Source organism: Mesoplodon mirus, assembly GCF_964341445.2.
Source record: "Mesoplodon mirus genome assembly, chromosome: 6".
Taxonomy (NCBI): Eukaryota; Metazoa; Chordata; class Mammalia; order Artiodactyla; family Ziphiidae; genus Mesoplodon; species Mesoplodon mirus.
This window is the reverse complement of record NC_138982.1, coordinates 41,438,216-41,459,990: the sequence shown is the minus strand read 5'-3', so window position 1 is coordinate 41,459,990 and position 21,775 is coordinate 41,438,216. Positions and strand designations below refer to the sequence as shown.

General features: G+C 34.9%; 1 protein-coding gene across 4 annotated transcripts in view; it reads left to right on the top strand.

Moving 5' to 3' along the window:
* Window positions 1–21,775, top strand: part of TP63 (tumor protein p63) — a gene marked incomplete at both ends in the record, with an annotated part of 209,989 nt that overhangs the window by 74,452 nt on the left and 113,762 nt on the right. The gene's annotated exons all lie outside the window — the stretch shown is intronic.

Genomic DNA, 21,775 nt, shown 5'->3' with positions numbered 1-21,775 from the left:
AGCTAACTAATATATAAAATACGCTCTTTTTTTTTTTTTTGGCTTTACCACTGAGTCCCTCATGACCTTAGACCTCAGTTTTTCCTCTATAAAGTGGCAAAATCTTACATGCACACACCTCCTAGGCAGCTAAGGAGTGTACGGGTTAAGGATAGTAAAACATTTTTCTGAGGCTTTTAGATGAAATTTCTTGTATTTGTTCAGTCCATCATGCTAACTGGTGGTTCTTTTCTCTTTTTTAATCATTCATTCACCACACAAGCCCTACTGCATTTTCTATAAAAAAACAAAAATTTGTAGAAAAATGGAAACGAAAAGAGCTAGAAAGAGGGTGGGTTGTTATAGAGTGTCTGCTGATGTGATTAAAGAGAACACTTTATAAAGTGCCATGACTTTCTTTTTTGGGGGTGAGGGGGTGGTCACCAAATTACTTTATTTGAAAGATGGTACAGATGAAAGATGTTTTGGTGTGCCTTGCCTCTCTGGTCTGATGTAAGATTTTCCTGGAATTCTCACTATATACTCTTTAATATAGATTGTACTTTTTAATACTGGGAGAAGGGGAAATGGGAGAAGAGGAGAGGAAACAACCAAAAATAGAAATTGTAACTTTTCAAATACACTGATATTTTGTCACCAAATTGATAAGTGAAAAATACATTTCTTCATTGGCCCCTTCCATCTTAATATGGATACTAGTCTCAGTTATCATTGAGCTAGTAGAAGAAAACTGACAGATAAATCCAAGGGTCAGGTAATGCTACGCCTTGGAATGTGTGATAATTAAAAATAAATATTTATAAATATATAAATTCTGATTTGACAGTGACTTAGAAATTAAGATATCTCCAATTCATTTAATAATATCACCTCTTAAGCTAACAAGTTTGCCTAGGCTTGTGCTACCCATCTTTTTATATTCTCTCCAGGCAGGGATTTCCTGTTTCTCATAAAAGCAAACCAAGTTATTTAGTTTAAAATGCAGACTCAAGCTTTTTTATTTACGGCTCTTCTTATTATTAACTTTTCACATACTGAAACATGTGGTTTCTTAATGTTCCATGTTGTTTCTTCTTTGTTTATTAGACATTTTCTCCTTGAGAACATCTCATGTTTTTCCTCCTGTCTAGCCAATCCCTATCCATCCCTCAACACCAAGCTTGCCTTACCTTCTCTAGAAAAAGATTCCATATCACTGTTCTCTACCAGTCTAAATTAGAGACTATTCCTCTGAAGAAACCTAGGTATATTTTTAATCATATTACCTATGACACAATGTTATAGTTGTTTCTTTATCTCTAAAGGGGACAGGAACCATATTTTGTCATGCCCAGTATTTGTTACCATGTTTGGCCCATAGTAGGACCTCAGGAATTTTTTAAAATTAATTAATTTATTTATTTATTTATTTATTTTGGCTGCACTGGGTCTTCGTTGCAGCTTGCGGGCTCTTCGTTGTGGCCCACAGGCTTTTCTAGTTGTGGCGCACGGGTTCTAGAACATGCGGGCTCAGTAGTTGCAGCGTACGGGCTTAGTTGTGGTATGTGGGATCTTAGTTCCCTGACCAGGGACTGAACCCGGACCCCCTGTATTGGGAGCACAAAGTCTTAACCACTTGACCACAAAGGAAATCCAGGAATTTGAAGTCATAAGAAATGAGACTTGGGAGTTATCTAAAAAGTCAAAATGTTCTCTTTAAAACAGTCCTATTCAAAAGAATTTTTTTTTTCAACAGTGGAAATGTCCTATATTCCTATTGTTCAACACAGTAGCCACTAGCCACATGGCTCCTTTGGACATCTGAAATGTGGCTCGTGCAAATGAGGGACTTAACTATAACTTTAGTTAATTTAAATTTAAATTGTTTCATGTGGCTAGTTAGTAGTGTATTGGGTAGCACAGCTCTAGAATATCACCAATCAGGGGACCATTCTCTGCTTCAACATTCACAGCAGCAAAACTTCCTGTCCTGTCCTCCTCATGTATTCCTTCCCTTTTGATTATAGTGGGTCAGTATAAAAAGTGTTATGCTTTTTCTTTACCTCCATTGTTTCCCCAGTTCTGCTTGAGAGTACCTTGATTTGCCATTTGAGTTCTAAAACTTCAGTCATTTAAAGTTCCTTTTGGTGCTTTTACAAAATAGCTAAAGGAATCTTTGGAGAAAACCTAGTGGAGTATCTGAGAAAGTGTCAGCTAAGTTATACAATGATCTTAGAAGAGGGTAAGAATGAAGGAGAGAAAGCCAAGAAAATTCATAGATATAATTGCTTTTGTGATAAGTATCTTGCTTAGTTAAGAATGCACTGCCTTGTGGTTTTTTAGGTTATTATTATTTAAGAAATATTTAAGATGATTACTCATAGGTATTCAAATATCTTTCCTGAGCATCAGCCATGAATATATACACTTGATGTTGATTCTTTTGGAATTGATTTTTACTTATGCTCATAAGAGCAGTGGTCTGATTGAAACTGAGAGTATTCAACTTGAAATTGATCTAAATTTTCCTCTTGGATGTCTGAATTACAAATTTTCGAAGCTATGGCTTTCTTAGGCTTCAATATCGGATGATGATTAACACGTCTGATATTTTACTTAATCTTTCCTGGAACTTTGTGAGGTAGCAATTATTATCCTTGTTTTACAAATTAATAAATAAAAAAGGGGGTTAAAAAACTTTTCTAGGATGACATGTTGTAGTCAGCAGCAGTGTCAGTATTTTGTCCACCTTACTGGGCACAATCTTTTCTCAATCTTTCTTTAAGGTATTGTATTTGAGAGGAACTTGACCTCTATTTCTTCTTGAATACCTTTTTTCTATGAAATTGAGGTTTATCTGTGTGGGTAAACCTCCACACCTCCGTCATGAGATAGTCATACCTTAGAGAGTCGCCGCACCTTTCTCTCCTCTGGAGAGGCACAGGACAACACTGCTAACTAGGAATGATGGAACAGAGTTCTACTATCACTTACTAGAAACTTGGAACTTGAAATTGTATGTCAGATTGAGGGTAACAAGAAATCAGGAAATAAGAGCAGGATAGAAATATTTGAAAGGAGCAGGGATTGAAGTGATTCAGGAAAAGCTGGAAAACAAAATGAAATGGGGTTTTGCCAGTGGGGGAAACAAAATACATCACTTGGGAACAACTGCATTGAAAGGAGTGTACAAGTGGAGTGAGACTGAACTTAAAAAGTAAACTTGCCTGTCTGTGGTTGGTCTGTTTTCATTGCCATAGAACTGAGACATTGCTGTTAAAGTATAGTTCTATATGAATCCTGGGTTTTCCCTTGTCTTAGGACCATTCCAACATCCTCATAGATGTCCATGTGAGGAGGCCACATGGGTGAGACTAGATAACAATATAGTCCTCAGCAACAGGAGTGGCAAAATAGTGGACTAGCTCAGGGTGTAATAACTGGTGTTCTGGTTTGGAAAATAAGAACTAGGAACCTCTGAGATTCCTAGTCCTTCTAAACTGAGAGATGCTGCAACTGGTATGAGGCTCTTTTCTTCCATTACTTGGTAGCATATTTTCACTTTTCTGTGTATAGGTTAATAGCTAAATAGTTCCAAATCTCTGCACATAAATTACCTTCCTCTTGCATATAATAAAAAAAATTGGGATCCCTGCCAAGCATTCTTTCACTATGCAAGAAATATGAATCTGTGGACTTGAAATGACTTGTCAGATTATTAAGGACAAAAATCTTAAAATTGAGAATGTCATCCCATTTTTATTGATTTTTGAAACAATCTTCACCTTAAGAACTAGTCATGAAGTGGAGTCTGATTATGAACAAAGGGAATATGAATTGTAAAGAATGTGTGTGCCTCCATCATTAGGATGAGTTTAGTGCCACTGAAGAATAAACAAATTGGATTAACAAATGAAGGTGAACAAGATTTCTCAAAAAATGTTATAATTTAGGCTATGTTTCCAAGATCCTTACTGTTTCTTGATTCTGTTGTTTAATGTATTACTTTATATCTCAGCTTTGCCTTATTTATAAGCTATCTAAGCATGCCTGTCATGTCCTTAAGAGGCGGATGATGATATTAACACTTAAATGTTTTCCTAGAATGATGGATGGAAACTATATAACACTTACTTTTGTATTTCTTTATTCTTTGTACATTGAAGGAAGCCCTATTTAGTTGAATTGGGTTTTTCCCTAGGGATTTTAGTGGTAATTATCTAAAACCATCCATTTTTGTAAATTATTATTGTAGCATCCAGTTATAAATGAAGGGTCTTCACCTGTACATACCAAAAAACAGTGTTTTTGTATTTGGAAAGACTTAGGTCATAGCATCTAGCATAATACCCTGTATCTTCTATGACCCAAGATTATATAAGATTTCAAGTAGACTGTATAGATGAGATCTAGACACAGGCATTTCTTTAGAATTTACTTTCCTGTATGCTATGTTCTTTGTGATACAGATGAACAAATCATGGTCTCTAGCTTTGAGAAGACCATAATATAGCATAAAGTCAAGTGTGTATAAAATTACTTTTGAAAAGTACCCAAATGTATGTTTTTTTTTGTTTTTTGTTTTTTTTTTTTTTGCGGTACGCGGGCCTCTCACTGTTGTGGTCTCTCCCGCTGCGGAGCACAGGCTCCGGATGCGCAGGCTCAGCGGCCATGGCTCACGGGCCCAGCCGCTCCACGGCATGCGGGATCCTCCCGGACCGGGGCACGAACCCGTATCCCCTGCATCGGCAGGCGGACTCTCAACCACTGCGCCACCAGGGAGGCCCAATATGTATTTTTTCAAGGCACATAAAGAAGAAGTGGTTTATTGTGCCTGAGTAAAACTGGCAATATGTTACAGAGAAGGTGCTTTTCATTTAGGCTTTGAAATATGAGTCAAATTGATCAAAAAGAGGAAAACAAAGAGTAGTTCAAGTTTAGGTAACCATTATGAAAGTAATTTATTTAAAAAACTATAACGTGAAGCTCACAAGTTTTAAAAGATAAGACTGAAAATTCTGGGTAAGGGGAAATTTATACAGAAAAGAAAGACAGAATATAAATTTTAAAAATTATAAAACATGATAAAGGTTTAATTGCCCAAATAAACTAAACACTTAAAAACTGGGAATTCCCTGGAAATCCCAATGGTTAGGACTCCATGTTTCCACCGCAGGGGGTGTGGATTTAATCCCTCATCAGGGAACTAAGATCCTGCAAGCTGTTCAGCCCAGCCAAAAAAAATAAAATAAAATAATAAAATAAAGATGAATTTCCCCCTTTGGCAAAGAGTATAAGTAATTCACAGATGTTTAACATATATAGAATGTTCAATTTCTCTAATAATAAAAAATTGTGAATTGAAACAATAAGATTATTTATCATCTATTTGATCAGCAAAGATTTAAATTATTGATAATATCCAGTACTGGTGAGAGTGTTGGGAAACAGTCAACATTTTTACTTCTGGTAGGAGTATAAATTGGTATATTTGGCGGGCAGTTTGCCCATTCTCATTTATTTAATGTTAAGTGTACTTACACTTTGGTCTATAAGTGTCGTTCTTAGAAATTTTTTCCACAAAACAAAAATATATAAATAAGTATACATACGAACACACACACACAAACTTATACAGAAATGAAGACTTCATTGCAGCATTGTGTATAATATCCAAAATGATATGACCAGATAGAATTCTATAGACTCTAAAGTTTTTGGGGAATTCTCTGGTGGTCCAATGGTTAAGACTCCGCACTTCCACTATTGGGGTCTTGAGTTCGATCCCTGGTCAGAGAACTAATATCCCACATGCTGTGCAGCATGGCCAAAAATGTTTCTGGACTGTGATAGAGAAGAAACTACAGTTTAAAGCAAATGAAGTTTAAGCCCACCATTGAGAGATGGTATTAGTAATTATGATGTGTATTCTTTTTCATCTCGGCAATGCTATTGTTCATGAACCTCGGTGTGATTTCTGTATTTGTGCTTTATGTGAGGCATCGTTTATATTCTGATAAAAAATATGTAGAATTGATATTATTTCTTGTTAAATGTTTGGTAGACTTGGCTAGTGAAACCATCTGGGCCTGAATATTTCTTTCTGGGGAGTTCTTTAATTATAAGTTTAGTATCTTTAATAGTTACAGGACTATTGAGATGATCTATTCAATCTTGGGTAAGTTTTCATAAATAGTGGGTTTTTGGGGAACTGGTTAAATATATCAAAGTTTTTGAATTTATGTATGTCAAATTGTTTGGTGTAGTCTCTTATTACCCTTTTAATGTCTGTGGGATCTGTAATATCCTCCTGTTTCATTCCTAATATTTGTAACTTGTGTCCTCTGTTTCTCTGTCGGTCTTGCTAGAGATTTATCAGTTGCATCGATCTTTCAAAGAACCAGTTCAGCTTTTGAATTTTACAGTTATTTTGTATTGTCTTTCTGTTTTTATCTTCATTATTTCTGGTCTTATTTATTTCCTTTCTTCTGCATCTTTGGGTTTATTTTGCTCTTCTTTTTTAAGTTGTTTCAATAGTGTTTATATTATTGAGTTGAGATCTTTCTTCTCTTCTAATGTTAGTATTTACATTTATAAAATTTCCATTAAACACTGCTTTAGTTGCATCCCATAAATTTTGATATGTTGCATTTTCACTTTTGTTCACTTTAAATTATTTTCTAATTTCCCTTAAGATTTTTTCTTTGACCTATGTGTATTTACAAGCATGTTGCTTAGTATCCAAGTGCTTAGATATTTTTTATCTCTCCATTACTGACTTCTCTTTAATTTCATTATTATTAGAAAACATAATTTCAAATTTTTTAATTTGTTATGCTTTATTTCATGAGTCAAAATATCGTTTATTTTGGTGAATGTCCCATGGGCACTTGAGAAGACTGTGTATTCTGTTTTCGCTGGGTGCAATGTTCTATAAATGTCGATTATATCCAGTTGGTTTATGATGTTATGCAGTTCTTCTATATTCTTGCTTATTTTCTGTCTACTAATTCTATTGATTACTAGTACTCAGTTACTTCTCTCTATTGAGAGAAGAGTGTTGAAGTCTTCAACTCTACTTATGGATTTGTCTCTCCTTTCAAATCTGTCAGTTATTGCTTCATGTTTTTGAAAGTTTTGTTTTTAGGTGCATCATATTTAAGTTTGTTACATCTTCTTTCTATTATTGTATAATATTTGTCTTTATTCTTGGTAGTGTGCTTTGCTCTGAAGTCTACTTTGTATTTATTTATATTAATATAGCCATTTTTAACTCTCTTTTGATTAATGTTTGCATGGTAAATTTTTTTCTCTATCCTTTTACTTTTAACCTGTATTTATCATTATATTTGAATGGAGTTTCTTCTAAACAGTAAATAGTTGTATCATTTTTTATCCATTCTGACAATATCTTTCAATTGGTTTATTTACATCATTTACATTTAATGTAATTATTGATATGGATTTTTTTTGACCAAACATTTATTGTTTAACTTATTTTGTCCTTTGTTCTTCTGTTTCCCTTTTTTTGCTGCCATTTAGATGATTTGACCTATTTTTAGCATTTGATTTTAATTGTTCTATTTTGATTCTGGCTATATCTCTTTAAATAGTTTTTAGTGATTGCTCTAGAAACTGAAATATTCATAATTTTCACAGTCTATTGAGAATTAATATTTTACCACTTCAAATGGAATGCAGAAAACTTACCACAATATTGATATTATAACGCTTCCCATGATGTTGTAGTTGTCATATATATTACATCTATGTACATTGAATGCTACCTCAGACAGTGGTAACATTTTTTACTTTCAAGCATCAAAAGCATTTTAAAGAACTCAAGAGAATAGTCTGTTTTATTGAACATGATATTTATCACTGATATTGTTCTTCCTTTGTAACAAAGTTACAGTTCTGACTGGATATTATCAGAAAAAAATAGGGAATTCCACGTATTCTTTTGTTCATCAGAATGAATTTTTTTCAAAGAAAAAGAGATGCTTGTATTTTCTAAGCAAGACCATAAACCACGTCAAAGCTTTAATTTGGTGAATTTTTATTGATCAAAAGGTGATAAACATTCCCTTCATGCCTCCCTCATTCTTTCCTCTCTCCCTGTCTCTACACACACATACATGCACACACGTGCACGCACACACATATGCATGCACACACACATGTACACACATGTGCGCACACACACATTGACTCACATATAACTCAATTTGAACATCTATAGATATTTTCTAACATTATAGAATTATGTATATATATGGCTCATACTCTGTGAAAAAAGTGTTTTTAAGTAAGTCACTCCAGTCAAGTTGCAAGGGACTGGGTAACAGCATTGCTACCTGAGTCACACAAACATTCTAAATCTTCCTTCCTGCATGTCTTCTCTTGGCTCAAAAAGTGGAAAGGCTATGTCATACAAGTAGCAATAATTTTCTATGTGTCTTGGTCTCTTAGGCACCAGAAATGCACGATGTTACCCAACTGTAAGTCTGACACTAATATCAAGAGCTCACATCAAGCTCTCCATTTTCCTTCTATTCACTTCCTACTTTGATCTCCTTTAAGCTTCCAGAGCCACCCTCACCACCACTACTGACCTCCTTTTGTTACTTCTATACATTCCCTTGCTCCTTTCCAAGTTTCTTGCTTCTTCCCATCTCCACCTCCCCCTTTTCTGGTCTTCCAGAAAACCACTAGAGTTTAGTGCAGGCAGATTTGATCAACAACTTTTTTTTTTTCACTTTGATGACTGACTACCTGCTATTTAATATAGGGCTTTACAACTTATTGCTTACTTTAGAATTACAGCATGAGATTTATAGTCAGACATACTAGAGTTGGAATTTTGTTTTTACCAACTTTAGCTGTGTGAACTTGATAATCTCTATGAGTCTCTCCTTCCTCTTTTGTATAGATGGACATACTACCTATCATCAACCTTGAGAACTGTGATTTGTTTTCATTACCTGATTTGTTTTCATTCAGAGTTCCTGGTGTATAAATATACAGTCAATTAAAAATTATTATCTTTGTTATTACTTGTCTATGCTGATTTTCATAACAACTCTTGTGAAATAGGTGAATACACATTACATTTTATAATAAAATACAAATTAAAAGATTGCTCTGATTATTAAAGCAATGCACACTTATTAAAAAGAATTATAGAAGTAAGTATCAAAAGTGTATAGAATTCCTACCTAATGATAATAATTATGAAAATTTTAGGTTTTTTCCAGTTGTTTTCCTAGAAGAAATAGATTTTATAAGACATATTTGGATCATGTCGTATATACATTTTGTAACCTGTTTCTTTTTCTTTGCATTCTATGGTGAACATTTTTCTCTTATTTACTAATCTTCAAAACAACATTAATCACTGTATTATATATCACTACATAGGTATGTAATGATTTATTTATCTCTTTTTCTACTCATAGTTTTTTTTTTTTTGGTGTATAATTGCTCTACAGTGTTGTGTTAGCCTCTGCTGCACAACAAAGGGAACCAGCCACATACATTCTCTGCCTCTTGGATGCCCCGCCCAATCCCACCCATCTAGGTCATCACAGAGTACTGAGCTGAGCTCCCTGTGTTGTACAGCAGGTTCCCACTAGCTATCTATTTTATACATAATAGTGTATTTATGTCAAACCTAAAGAAGAATATGTACATATAAAACCCTATTGTGCTAGCTGCTTAGAAGTATAATTATTAAGTAAAATGTATGAACACCAGTATTATGGATACATATTATCAAATTTCTTTTCATGAGTTTTTATTTTTTTCCAATTTACACTCACACCAACTGTGCAAAAGTGTCTATAAAGTGGACATCAATTTTGGTTATACAATCTCTTCTCTAAATAATGCAAATATGTCTACGTGACTAAAGGAGTTTCCAGTCGTTTGCAAATGAAGATGAAATAATCCCTCTTGATATATTTTTAAGTGCAAAAGGGATGGTAGTTTTGCCTGGAGATGAGTAAGACATCTTAGAGAATAGAGCATCTATGAGTGGGGTGTGTAGACCTAATCAGAATACAAAACACGTGAGGAAAGGGATGATAAAAGAGGGATATGCAAAGTATATTTCCAAGCTTTACCTTAGGGTTAGCGCAGAACACGAGACTGGGCTTATTTTCTCCTTTGCCATCCAACACTTCTTAACCCTTGCTTTTAGTATCCCTAGCATTCTTATCCCTTGGCTAGTACCATAAAACAATCATCAACCATAATTTGTGCCATATAAGATCTTATGTATTAGTTCTACGGATACAAATGGAACAAACAAGAACATATATTCTGTAGAGCAAAAGCACTCTAATTTTTGGAAGATGGGTTTGCAGTTACTTATGTTGCTTATGAGGTGGCTCAGAATCCACTCCATTTAGATTAAATTCAGGTGTTACCAGAAGAGCAGACTGTTTTTCTGTTCTCTTCTTTGTACAGTGTAACCAATCGGAAGGCAACACTTTGTTCAAGAGTGCCAAGCCAGGGACTTTACCTTAAACCCAAGTATGCATTTCAAACCTTGAACAAACAGTCTGCTTAATAAAATAAGGGAAAGGGTTTTCTTTTTCTCTCTCCTCTGGAAATTCACAAACATCACTTGACAGGTGACAACTCCTCCCTTACAAAAGGGGCTGTTTGCTTTTTGCTTTGGTGTTTGGGTAAACTGCAGCACGCACTGGCAGAGAATTTATTGCCTAGGGGAAGGTGTTTGCAGTCACTGTGTTTAATCTGAAAAGAAACCCTTTTCCTGCTATCCCCTCCCTTGGTTTTTGAGGAGGGAGAGTTGGAAATGATAGCCGGGGGGAAATAGTTCCCCTAACACCTGTCTTTGGTGTAACCTCAGCAATGTTACTTAAGACACTGTGCTCAGTGTGTATGCATTCAGAATGACAAAGTTGAAGAGGGCAGATAAACAAAAAGGGATTTCAGCAGAAACACTGGAGCTGATTCTAACCTTGCATCCTCTTAAAAACCAATCAGGTTGAAATCCTAGCATGCTGACTTAAAGAGAATCTGATTTGTTTGAAATAATACTCATACTATTAGTCACCTGTCCTTCCTTTGGTCACCAGTTTATTTAATATAGTTTTAATCTATAAAACATGAAACAATCTAGAATATTAGACTGAGGAACTATAGACATGATCTAGTCCTAGTCCAGCCTTCCTTTAATATATAGGAAAACTAAGAACCAAGTTGATTACTGCTGGCTCCTCCAACATTTCCAATAAAGTTTGTGGGAGAGAGTCAGGGCTGACTCAGTTTTCTGGTGTTTCTAAACCTGCCTCTATCTTCTATTAGAGATACATGAAGAGCTCAACCTCTGGAGGTAGATGCCTGCCTGCATTTGAAGCCAGGTCTGTCATTTACTATTTGGATGATCTTGGTATGTTTCTGATTCTGGTATGTTTCTGAGCCTCGATTTCCCTACCTGCAAAATGAAGATGATGCTGTTGGTGACATACCATAGAAAAACTGTCTAGAGAATTGAGAGAAGACATGTACAGCATTCAGCACAATACATTGCATGTGGTCAGTTTTCAATGGTGATGGTTGTTGCTGTTACTGTTTAGAACGTGATAATCTGGAAACCAGAAATTATTCATCTTAAGTAGAGCAATTCCTGATGAAGGAAAAAAATGAAATTTGCTTAGATTTGTATTTTTGTATTTCCATAAAAAGAAAGTAGTATTTGAAGATATGCTAGCATGCTGTAAGAATCTGTCTAGCCCATCCTTTCCCATTTGAAACTAGATAGAGTTGAGTTTTTTTCAAGTTAAAGTAAAATTTTGAAGCATATTTCTTTTAAAAGAAAACATTTTCATTTTAATTATTAAATATTATTATTTTTTCAGTTATTTGGCTGTCATTCAGTAATCTTAAAATAGTAAAATATTACCTTTTCCAGTCTACTAGTTAAGAGCACACACTTTGGGTATACCTGGGTTTAAATTTTAGTGTGATAATGAGGTCGGAGCTGCAGGGATTCCCAGACATGTTAATTCAGTGGTTCTCAGTGTGGTCTCAGGCCAGCAGCATCAACATTACTTAAGAACTTGTTAAGAAATGAAAATTCTTGGGTTCCACTCCAGATGTGCTAAATCAGAAACTAGGAGAGAGAGGGCAACAATCTTTCAATAAGCCCTCCAGTTGATTCTGCTATTTGAGAAACACTGGTGCAATCCATTGTTTTAACATACATATTTTAATAGGTGGGGAAACTTAGGCTCTGAGTGGAGAGTGACTTCCCCAAGGGGACACAGCCATAATGACAGAGAAAAATCTTCTAGGTCAGTCTCTACTTTAAAATAGATATTTCTAGCTGTGATTCATCTTAAAACATGTAGAAAGCTCTGCTGGGTTATGTCATTTCAAAAATTAAAAGGCAGACTGTAACACTTTAGAAGAAGTAATTAAACATATTTATTAACTGGTTGGCTACATGTCTTTATCAGTAAGATGTTGTTAAACAAGATCGCACACCTGGTTTGTTTTTTAATTGTGAAGATCGTTCATAAGAATCTTTTCCCTGGCGAAATGACGAAAATTTCAAGTTTGTATTCTTGTCAATTCAACAAGAAATTACTGATTATTTACTAAGTTCAAGATATTCTGCTATGGGTACAGGTTTAATAAAAGAGCTGAAAAAAAAGAGCTGAGTGTATCACTACCTATAATATAGAATTGGTGGGGGAGACAGATATGCAATTAATGAGCTAGATTATAAATGATCTAACTATTCATACCTCCTGAGGGATAAATAGAAAAGACATTGAACACCAGACCAGAGTTTAGTCATCAGTAACGATTGTTGCACTGTATAAGTTCAGTGACAATATTCACATCATGCTCTTTATGAAGGGTAACTCTCAGGCATTAAGCAGCACAGTGGTTCTGCCATCTAGTTAACATTTGATGCTTGCTATACTTGAGAAAATCTGGGGAATTAACAAATAAACAAAGAGCACATTCTTATCCCCCAAACCTCCCAGTTTATTATGGGACAGGAGACACATACAAACAAATTTTATCAAGATAGAAAATAAGTACCAGAGGAGAGTATAGGTAAACTTCAGCAGGAATTCTGATGATCATTTCTATTTGAAAGCTCAGGAAATATATTGGCCATGTGAAAGAACAGAGAAAGAAATTATTCTAGGTAAAGAGAACCATTCAAGTTAGTTAGGTTAAAGGCTTAAGCGTGTGAAACATTCAATGGAAGAAAACAGGAAATTGTGATGCTTAGAGAGAATACTTGTCTCACTTGGAGTAATGCAAATTATTATTTTTTTAAATTTCCTGGATGCACAGAACATATGTGTCCACTCTCAGTTTGAGACCCCTTGATTTAAGTGTAGACATGAATTTGGTAAATTGTAGCATGGGAGGAGGGTCAATTTGGTTTGGCTAAAACCCAACAAGCAAGAGGAGTATGGGAATAGACAAAGAGTTGAGTTGGGTTCACTTCAAGGAAAACAGTAGTACATTCTAACCTGGTGGCCTTGCTGAACTGATTATAGGGTACAGAATGTGGGTGACTAGAGGATGGGTGGTTGGAGGTGTTGAGGCACCCACAAGCTCATGTGACATCAGACTCTGCCATGCCGTGTGCTCATTGTCAAGAGACGTGACTGTGTTGGGACTATGATTAAGTCTCTCTGGATGACTGTTCTTTTCAGATAAGGACTTGTTCACTGTCTAGTTTTTCTTCCCCAACATTTTTTCAGAATATATCAAGGGCCAGTTCTTGGAGTAGGAATAGTGAGTCCCTTCACTTTACAGCCTAATGGGAGATAAAGGTGCATATCCCACTAATTAGAAAACAAGAACCATGTTGACAAAATGTTGGACTAGAAATATAAAACAAGGCTGATAAAACCTTACCTGAATTAATTATTTCTAATTAGAAAGATTATTGGACTCTTTCTCTGGTAAAAGATAAAATGTAAAAAGTGTGTGTGTGTGTGTGTGTGTGTGAGAGAGAGAGAGAGAGAGAGAGAGAGAGAGAGAGGGAGAGAGAGAGAGAGAGACTCTTGTTTTGTGCAGTATGACCCTCTCACTTCCTTTTTGGATATAGGTTAGTTGAGTGGGGTGCCTATCAGAAGTATATTGTCTGCAGTGATGTGAGCTTAATTTTGGTCCCATTTGTCTATCCAAGTTATTCTTTGTGCTTAGGAAAGACATATAATTCACCTATAGATTAAAAAAAACCAGTTACTTCATTGTGTTTACTTATCATCCTCCCAAGAAGCTGAGAGCTCTTATGGATATTATTCAAGCCATTTCCCACCACACCCTCTTAAAGAGGTAGAAAAAGAGCAAGTATTTTTACTATCTCAATTTTGTACTTCCATAGCACAGGGTGGTGGATCAGAAATTAATTTAGAAATAAAACCCATATGATTTGTCTTGGAATAGGGTATGGTTTGTTCTGACGGATGTTACTACCCGCTTTCTTTCAAATGAGAGCTAGATGGTTCTATAAAATATGGCTTTTAAAAATAGCTCTCTCTTCAGTGGTTAGGTAGAGTATCAAGATGATTTTTCTATAACCTCAACTTTACAGTGGAGCCTTGCAGATTTAGTGATGTCAGCTTCTCTAGGTGAAGGGAATCAGCACAAACCATCTCTGCTATTGAATTAAATAGATGTGGCCCAGAGATATTTTATTTGACTTTCAGTAAGGTCTGTTAGACAAAGAGACAGCTCAGCTGTGGGAAATTGATCAGATAGAAGAAAAACTAAGGAGGATATAGAAGAAGAAAAACAAAATCTATTTTGTGAATAATTGATACTGGGAAACAAATGTATTCCAAAATGTTGTCTCTTTTTCTTGGGGTTTAAGAATTAGCACATCACATGTAAAATTAAGCTCTCTGGAGGACCTTTGGCATAGGAAGGAAACTTAGGGTTTTAAATATGGGGCTTTAAAAATTTACTGTTCTTTGTATGTTGAAAGGCACTCAGACATATAGCAGTCATGAGTTTTAGTGAAAAAACAGTGGCCTGAGAGTCAGGAGCCTTGGTTGCTGCCTCACACTGTTGTCCCTAACTGGCTTTCTGTTGATGGACAAATAACTTCCCCTTCTTGGGTCTCAGTTTTCTTATGTGTAAAAACATGGAACCAGACTAACTGCTTACTCAACCCTTTCATCCTCTGTAATAGATAAATCACCAATCCCTTGCTTCTGAATTCAGCTTTGCTAGGACTCCTCTTGTGTCTCAATGTGGGTACATAACACAGGCAAGCACATTTTCCAGAACCATTCCTGAAAGGACCTGTAAACCAGTGTGTTCTGTTTGAAACGTGGAACAAAACCTGTTCTACACAGTAGCTTGGCTGCATGGAATCTAAAGACTTTGTTACGATCTTTCTTTTCTTTTGGTTCTCTAAGGGCAAGGAGGTTGGGGGGATTTGGTAAAAACCAGAACACAAAAGCAACACTTTTATATCTGAGAAAATGAATACTTCCTAATCATTGTTTTTTGTGGAGGCGAGGTGGGCGGTGAGGGATTGCGCTCGTAAGATTAGTCATAAATGTGAATACTCTCTGGAGCTGGTGAAAGGAGAAGTAACTCACTCCTTCTGTTATTCTCTCACTCCCTCTAATGTGCTACCTCTGTCTTCCTCACAAGTCCCGGAGGCAGTGTTCCTTCCAAACAACTACCTGCCTAACCAGTTCATTGGAATGTCTTTCTACAGACTGTCTCCTCATTCAGATTTCTTCTGAAAATGAACCTCTCTAAAAGCATAAATCACATTAAAAACAAGTGGTAAATGTTGCACACAAAATCTCTCCTTTGGTTTTAAAAAATGCACATATCCACCTACCTACCCCTTCTTGAAATAGCAAAAGCAAAAGCATTTAGGACGATAGTCACCTTACTCTTTTTAAAGAGAAGACTTTTTTCTTGGTTGCATTTGTTCTTTGGGATGACAGGAATTAAGCTCTTTTGATGCAGTCTTTCCTCTTTATCACATGCACGTCTCATGATCCCTCATCCTGCAGCCTAAGGGTGATTTTATGAAAATATTAACTCATGTTATCTTTGCTGGCATTTTTAAATTAACAAACAATAAAATTTGAAGAAAAGTTATAAACTATCGATGAACACAAATCTTGCCTTGTAACAAGTTTTGCCTTCATATGCATATAAAACGGTCTTAATCTAGGAGAGAAATTTAATAATTACTGAGTATGTACTGCAAAACTTTTCTTCTTTGTATAATAGCATCTTAGGCAATAACCAAGGTGTCAGTGAAATTTTTCCTTTTTTTTTTTTTTTTCCTGATCCAACTGCCTATCTAGTTCTACCAAAAAACCCTGAGTGGGAAGGAGTCACATAACATTTTCTTATTCTGATTCTGTACAGTTCCTAACTAAATAGGGATGGTTTGTAACTTGAATTCATAAAAAAAAAAGTAAAAGTGTGCCAATCTATCAATTTGTGTAGTGAAAATAGGATGCTATTCATAGTGTCCTAAAAATTGAATTTCTTGCTGTATCTGATGAAAGTCTGAAGGGTGAAGGACAAAATAGGCATTTTCTTTGTTGCTTTTGTTTTTGAAGGAATTCTCAGAATCATTTGAGGTTTGGCAAATTTGAAGTGTAGTTTTGATTTCTAGTTCTTCTCCTGTAACAATGTAATGAAACTATCCTATTCGTCTATAAAGAAGTTCATCTAAAGAGTAGCTCATTTTTGGAAAACCACGAGTCTCAGTTTTTACCATGAAGAGTGTAGGGTGCTAAATTATCTGATAGGCAATAGAAACAAGCCGTTATCTTATGACTGAATTATAAGAAGAAAGAGACTCTTGGTTCAAATATCCCTGTAGACTGTGCAGTCTATACAAAAAAAGGCTATTGTACAGAGAAGAGGATGATACCTTAGAAGTTTGGAAACCTAAATTCTGGTCATGAATTCTATACTATTTAGCTGAGTGATCTGACACATGTCACTAACCTTCTCTAGTTTCAGTTTCTTCACTTATAAATAATCTAGATAACTGATATTCAAATCTAGATAAGTTGATATCTAGATTTAGATATCAAGGGTTTCTTAGAATAACCCATAAAACTGAACTCTCATGTTATCACATACAACAAATCAAGTAATATTTTATTATGAGAGATTTATTTCAAGGGCTAAATATTTTGGGTTCAAATATCCTGAGCATATGAATAACTAACACTCTCTAAGCTTTAGGGTTTTTGCTGTTGTTATTTTTTGTTTTCTTTTGTAATATGGGATTAATATGACTGCTGTGAAAACAATGAGATAGTAAATATAAAGAGACCATTGCAACAGCATTGCTCAATAAATGTTGGCTTTTTTAATACTTACTTTTTATTAGGTCAGTCGTGGGACACAAAGGATTGTTTTAAATAAGCACAATTTAAGGGGTAGTTTTGTATAGAAATTATAGTGTTTTACCAGCTTCAATATCCATTTTTTTTATTTTGGTATAGGTGTTATTATTGTGTAATTCTTTTTTAAAAAAAATATTGAATCCCAAAGATAATAAGTAGTTGCAAATTATTATTTTAAACTCTCTTTACAATCTCTGGATAATTGTTCATCAAATTGCTCCAAAATCCTGAAAGATCTATATACGTATGAATGTATGTATGTAGGTATGTATCTATCCATATCATTCTCTAAAATTTTGATACTATGTAATGATAAAGTTAAATAGCAGAATAGAAATTTATTCTGGGTGAAGAGAAAAGTAAAATTTTATTTCATTAAATGTTATCTATAGTCAGTCCCTTTGAGAATATTGGGCATAAAACAAAGTTATGGATGTTGTTATATATGTGTGTATTTTTGTTGCAATTCATGTCTGAGAAACTAGCTCTTCCATCTATTTGGATTAGAGATTATGTGCCCAGTGGATGCAAGAGCTATGTTTGATCCTTCCTTGGTATTCTCCCACTTAGTTGGTATTCATTTGAAGCATAATCATTTGTTTAGTTTTAATCCAATAGATAAAATAATATGGTCTCTGAGTAAAAATGTGATTATAATAAATATATACTATAGATAGTTGATGTACCCTCTCTGAGATGCATCAAAAGAGAAATAAAACTGTTTTAAAAAGACTGTACCCATTTAGACATTCAAACATGCTCCGCTTCAAAGTGGCCACCTTGGGCAGTTCTGTTCCTGGACCGTCTCCTTTGTCACTCATCTTCAATGAAAGCTTAGCAGGAGCATAAGAAAATGTGTCCTTAATCTAATGCTAACTTTTTTTCTGAATTAGAATCGTCTTATCCAATTTGATCACTCATTTTATACAATAAATTTGGCAGTGCTGAATACATTTTTGGTTCATTTTTTTAAAGGCTGGAAATTTGTCACCACTGATTACATTCCAATAGTGAGTCACAAACTGATTCATAAATGACAACAGATTGTTCACCAGGCTCAAAGTTCCATAAAAGCAGGAACCATTACTTTCTTTTTTTAAAAAACATTACAAAGTGTGGCACCATTTAGTTTTTGGCCAATGTTTTTTGAATGGTTTGGAGATACAGTGGGCTCACCTCTTTAAATTGTGAGCACCTTAAGGAAGTTATATGATCTGAGTCTTCTGTATGCCACATAGAACCTGATGAAGACACTATACTTAGTGGCCCTTAACCTGTTAATTTAAAATCAGGTCAGTCTTACTTTCTCATTGTCTTGATGTAACTTTTGAAAACTAGATACAATCCCTCTAACAATTTCTTGTCTATACATTTTGGAAGTATACCATTCCCCTATGTTTTCTATGGCTTTTTTTGTTGTTGTTGTTCATCTGGAATGTGTACATATTAATTTAAAATGCTTCTTTGACATCTATTAAATGGTTTGCAATAGATTTAAGCAACAGAAGTTTGGGCATTTGGGCAATTGTCAAAAAGTTTTGTGCCTAGAAGGCTGTTCTTTTTTTCTTTGAACAACATTTTTCTCTGACTTCATGCAAATTTGAAGAGGCTAATCCAAGTCATTGCTAAAGATTATTAGGCAGGACAAAACATTTAATGTTGCAAGTTTTCTCTTGAAATTAATCAGTCACTTCCACTGCATAAATTATGTTCTGTGCCAGAGGTTTTAGTTTGAATGAATCAAAATTAATTGCAGTAAGGATTTAGAAAATGATACATATTCATGAAAAACAAAAATATAAATAAAATATCTTATGTTTGAATAACCTTCTGCAATTTAAAAAAGTTATTTCACATCCATTATCACTCTTGATCTTCACAACTGCATGAAATGTGTATCTAGTGCCATTCTAAGTACATTAACTCTTCGGATTTGGGTGTAATTAAATGTTATTAAAAGCCATTTAACTTCATTAATGTACAGGTTACTATGTATGACTAAATAAAAGACATTCATAATATTTTATACTGTTAAACAAGTGAAACTATGGCTCTTGTTCTGGAGCTCCAAGTTAAAAAGAATAGGATCTCAAAGACACATTTTCTTTAACATTGTTTCATATAACCATGAAAGATATTTTCAGCACTGACCACCTAATTTGTCCTAAAGAAATCATCACTTTATTACTCATGATTGCCTTCTTTTCGATAATATTACAAACTCTTTCTTAGACCTCCTGAGTTAAATATTTGGGCATACTCAATTGTATCAGTACTACTTAAGAATGAATAAGTGTTTGCTTGTTTGATTGCTGGTTATCAGAGAGTGAGATCTTGGCTGTCATTCAACTAAATCAGAAAACGTCTGGGCAACGTCTTTTAATGTCGACCAATAGGTCAGTTCTCATCAACGTTCAGCAAATTCATTGATTCACTTAAAATATGTTGAAAATATTCTCTGTACAAGACCCAGTTTAGTATTTGTATGCCCAACCTAATGGTTTTAGTCGGGATATTTTCCTCAGTAGGCTTTGATAGTGTATTGAAAACCTTGTTTGTTGAGCATAGTGAAGTGATAAATTGTGCTTTTGTTTACCTGGCTAATTGTAAGGGTTTGGAAACACTCCTTTGATGTACTAAGAGCAGTTAATGAAGACAGTTAAATAAACAAACCTTTCTAATGAATCTAGGAGTTCATACAGACACACTCTGCTAATTTGCTTCTTGTACCTAGCCCAAACTTTTATGTATCTCTTCCCAAGAGGAACACCTATTTTGAATTTAATGGAAAACCAGATTGTTTATCATCATAACCTAACACTATACTCACTCGCTTAGAATGTCAGTGCTAGAACTGGCTTTGGAGATCATCTATTAGTTAATGCTTTTTTTTTTTTTTTTTACCAATAAGAAAAACGAAGCTCAGAAAAGTGAAGTGACAAGCCCTAGATTACACAGCCAGTTGGTGAAGGAGTCAGCCTAGAATCCAGGTTTTCTGATTGTTCCCACCACACTATGGTGCTTGCCTTTAATGTTTTAATTATATATAATATATCTTGAACCTAACTCTGTATTTCACCAATTAATACATACCAAACTTTTTTTGGATAATGTTAAGCAGTTGCTCTCACATTGTCAATTTTGCCTAACTGCAACTCATATTTACTTGGAGAAAGTATTGAGACTTTTCCTCTAATGTGTTTGGTGTTCACTCAGTGTCAAGTTTAGTGCCTAGACCGTCATGTTTGATGGAAAGGTAGATTGAATTTCTGCCTCATTGTCAGGAACTGTGCTCTAAGAGAATGCCACCCCCATTCCCCAGATAATCCCGTCCTGCAGCCTTGGTGGTGTAATGAATTCGTCTTGCACGAGTCTGCTGCTTCTGGAGGGCTAAGCGGGGGATCAAATCCTCCCTTTGTAGTGAGACAAGCTGCCGGAGAAGTGATTGATATTGCAGACAGAAGTAGGACTTCAAGGAAGGAATAAGCAGATAAGTGGGGGTAATAAGTAGATAATACTACTACTTTGCACTTAGTGTCTTTTATCTGAGCATCTGAAGGCAGCTGTATCTTCAAACATCAAGGCCTCTCAGTGTAAAGAGAGAATAGGGTCTCTCCATTTACTCAGCGGGTGCCTCCACGATCAATAAATCAGTGAAAAGATTTCCAAAGGAAGACCAGTGGTAATTTTTTTTTTTCTTTCTCTGGGAAGTTAAGTCACCAGGATATGAAGCAATCGCTCTAAATGTTATCTTGATCTTGGTGCAATGTTCTGTATGCACTTTCCCCTACAATGTTTGTATCTGAAAAAAAAAAAAACTTCTACTGTGTCAACTAAGACATTTACTGTATTTTTTAATCCCTTCTGATCATGTCAGACTATACTCCCTTTGAGTCTCATTCTTGCATTTATTTTACTCCTGAGAAATTTCCCTTGGGAATCTTATTTTACGTCTAAGTCCTTATATAGTAAATCTTTCGGACAGCTTCAAGCCATTATGTTTCCAAGAAACCATTGTGAAGTGAAGCTGTTTAATAAGGTGGATGGACTCAGATCTCTTTGAGTATGCCTTCATTAATTTTGTACACATCTTGTTAATTCAGACAAAGAGGGTGAGCTGCCAACCAAAATTGTTTCCTTTTAGCAGATCATGACTCAAAATTCAGAAGCCAGTCCTTAAGAGAGCTGAAGAACAATACTGGCTGCCACATGTTTTTTGTAAGTTAGGTAACTTCGTTCCTTATTAAGTAGAGACTAGAATAATTTTCAAGATGTTAAACCATCATGCATATATACTAAGGGACATTGAAAATACTGTTGAATCATCTTCTCCATCTTTTTTTTTTTCTGTTTTGTTTGCTAGTTGACTGTGTTTGTGAAAAGAGATTTTT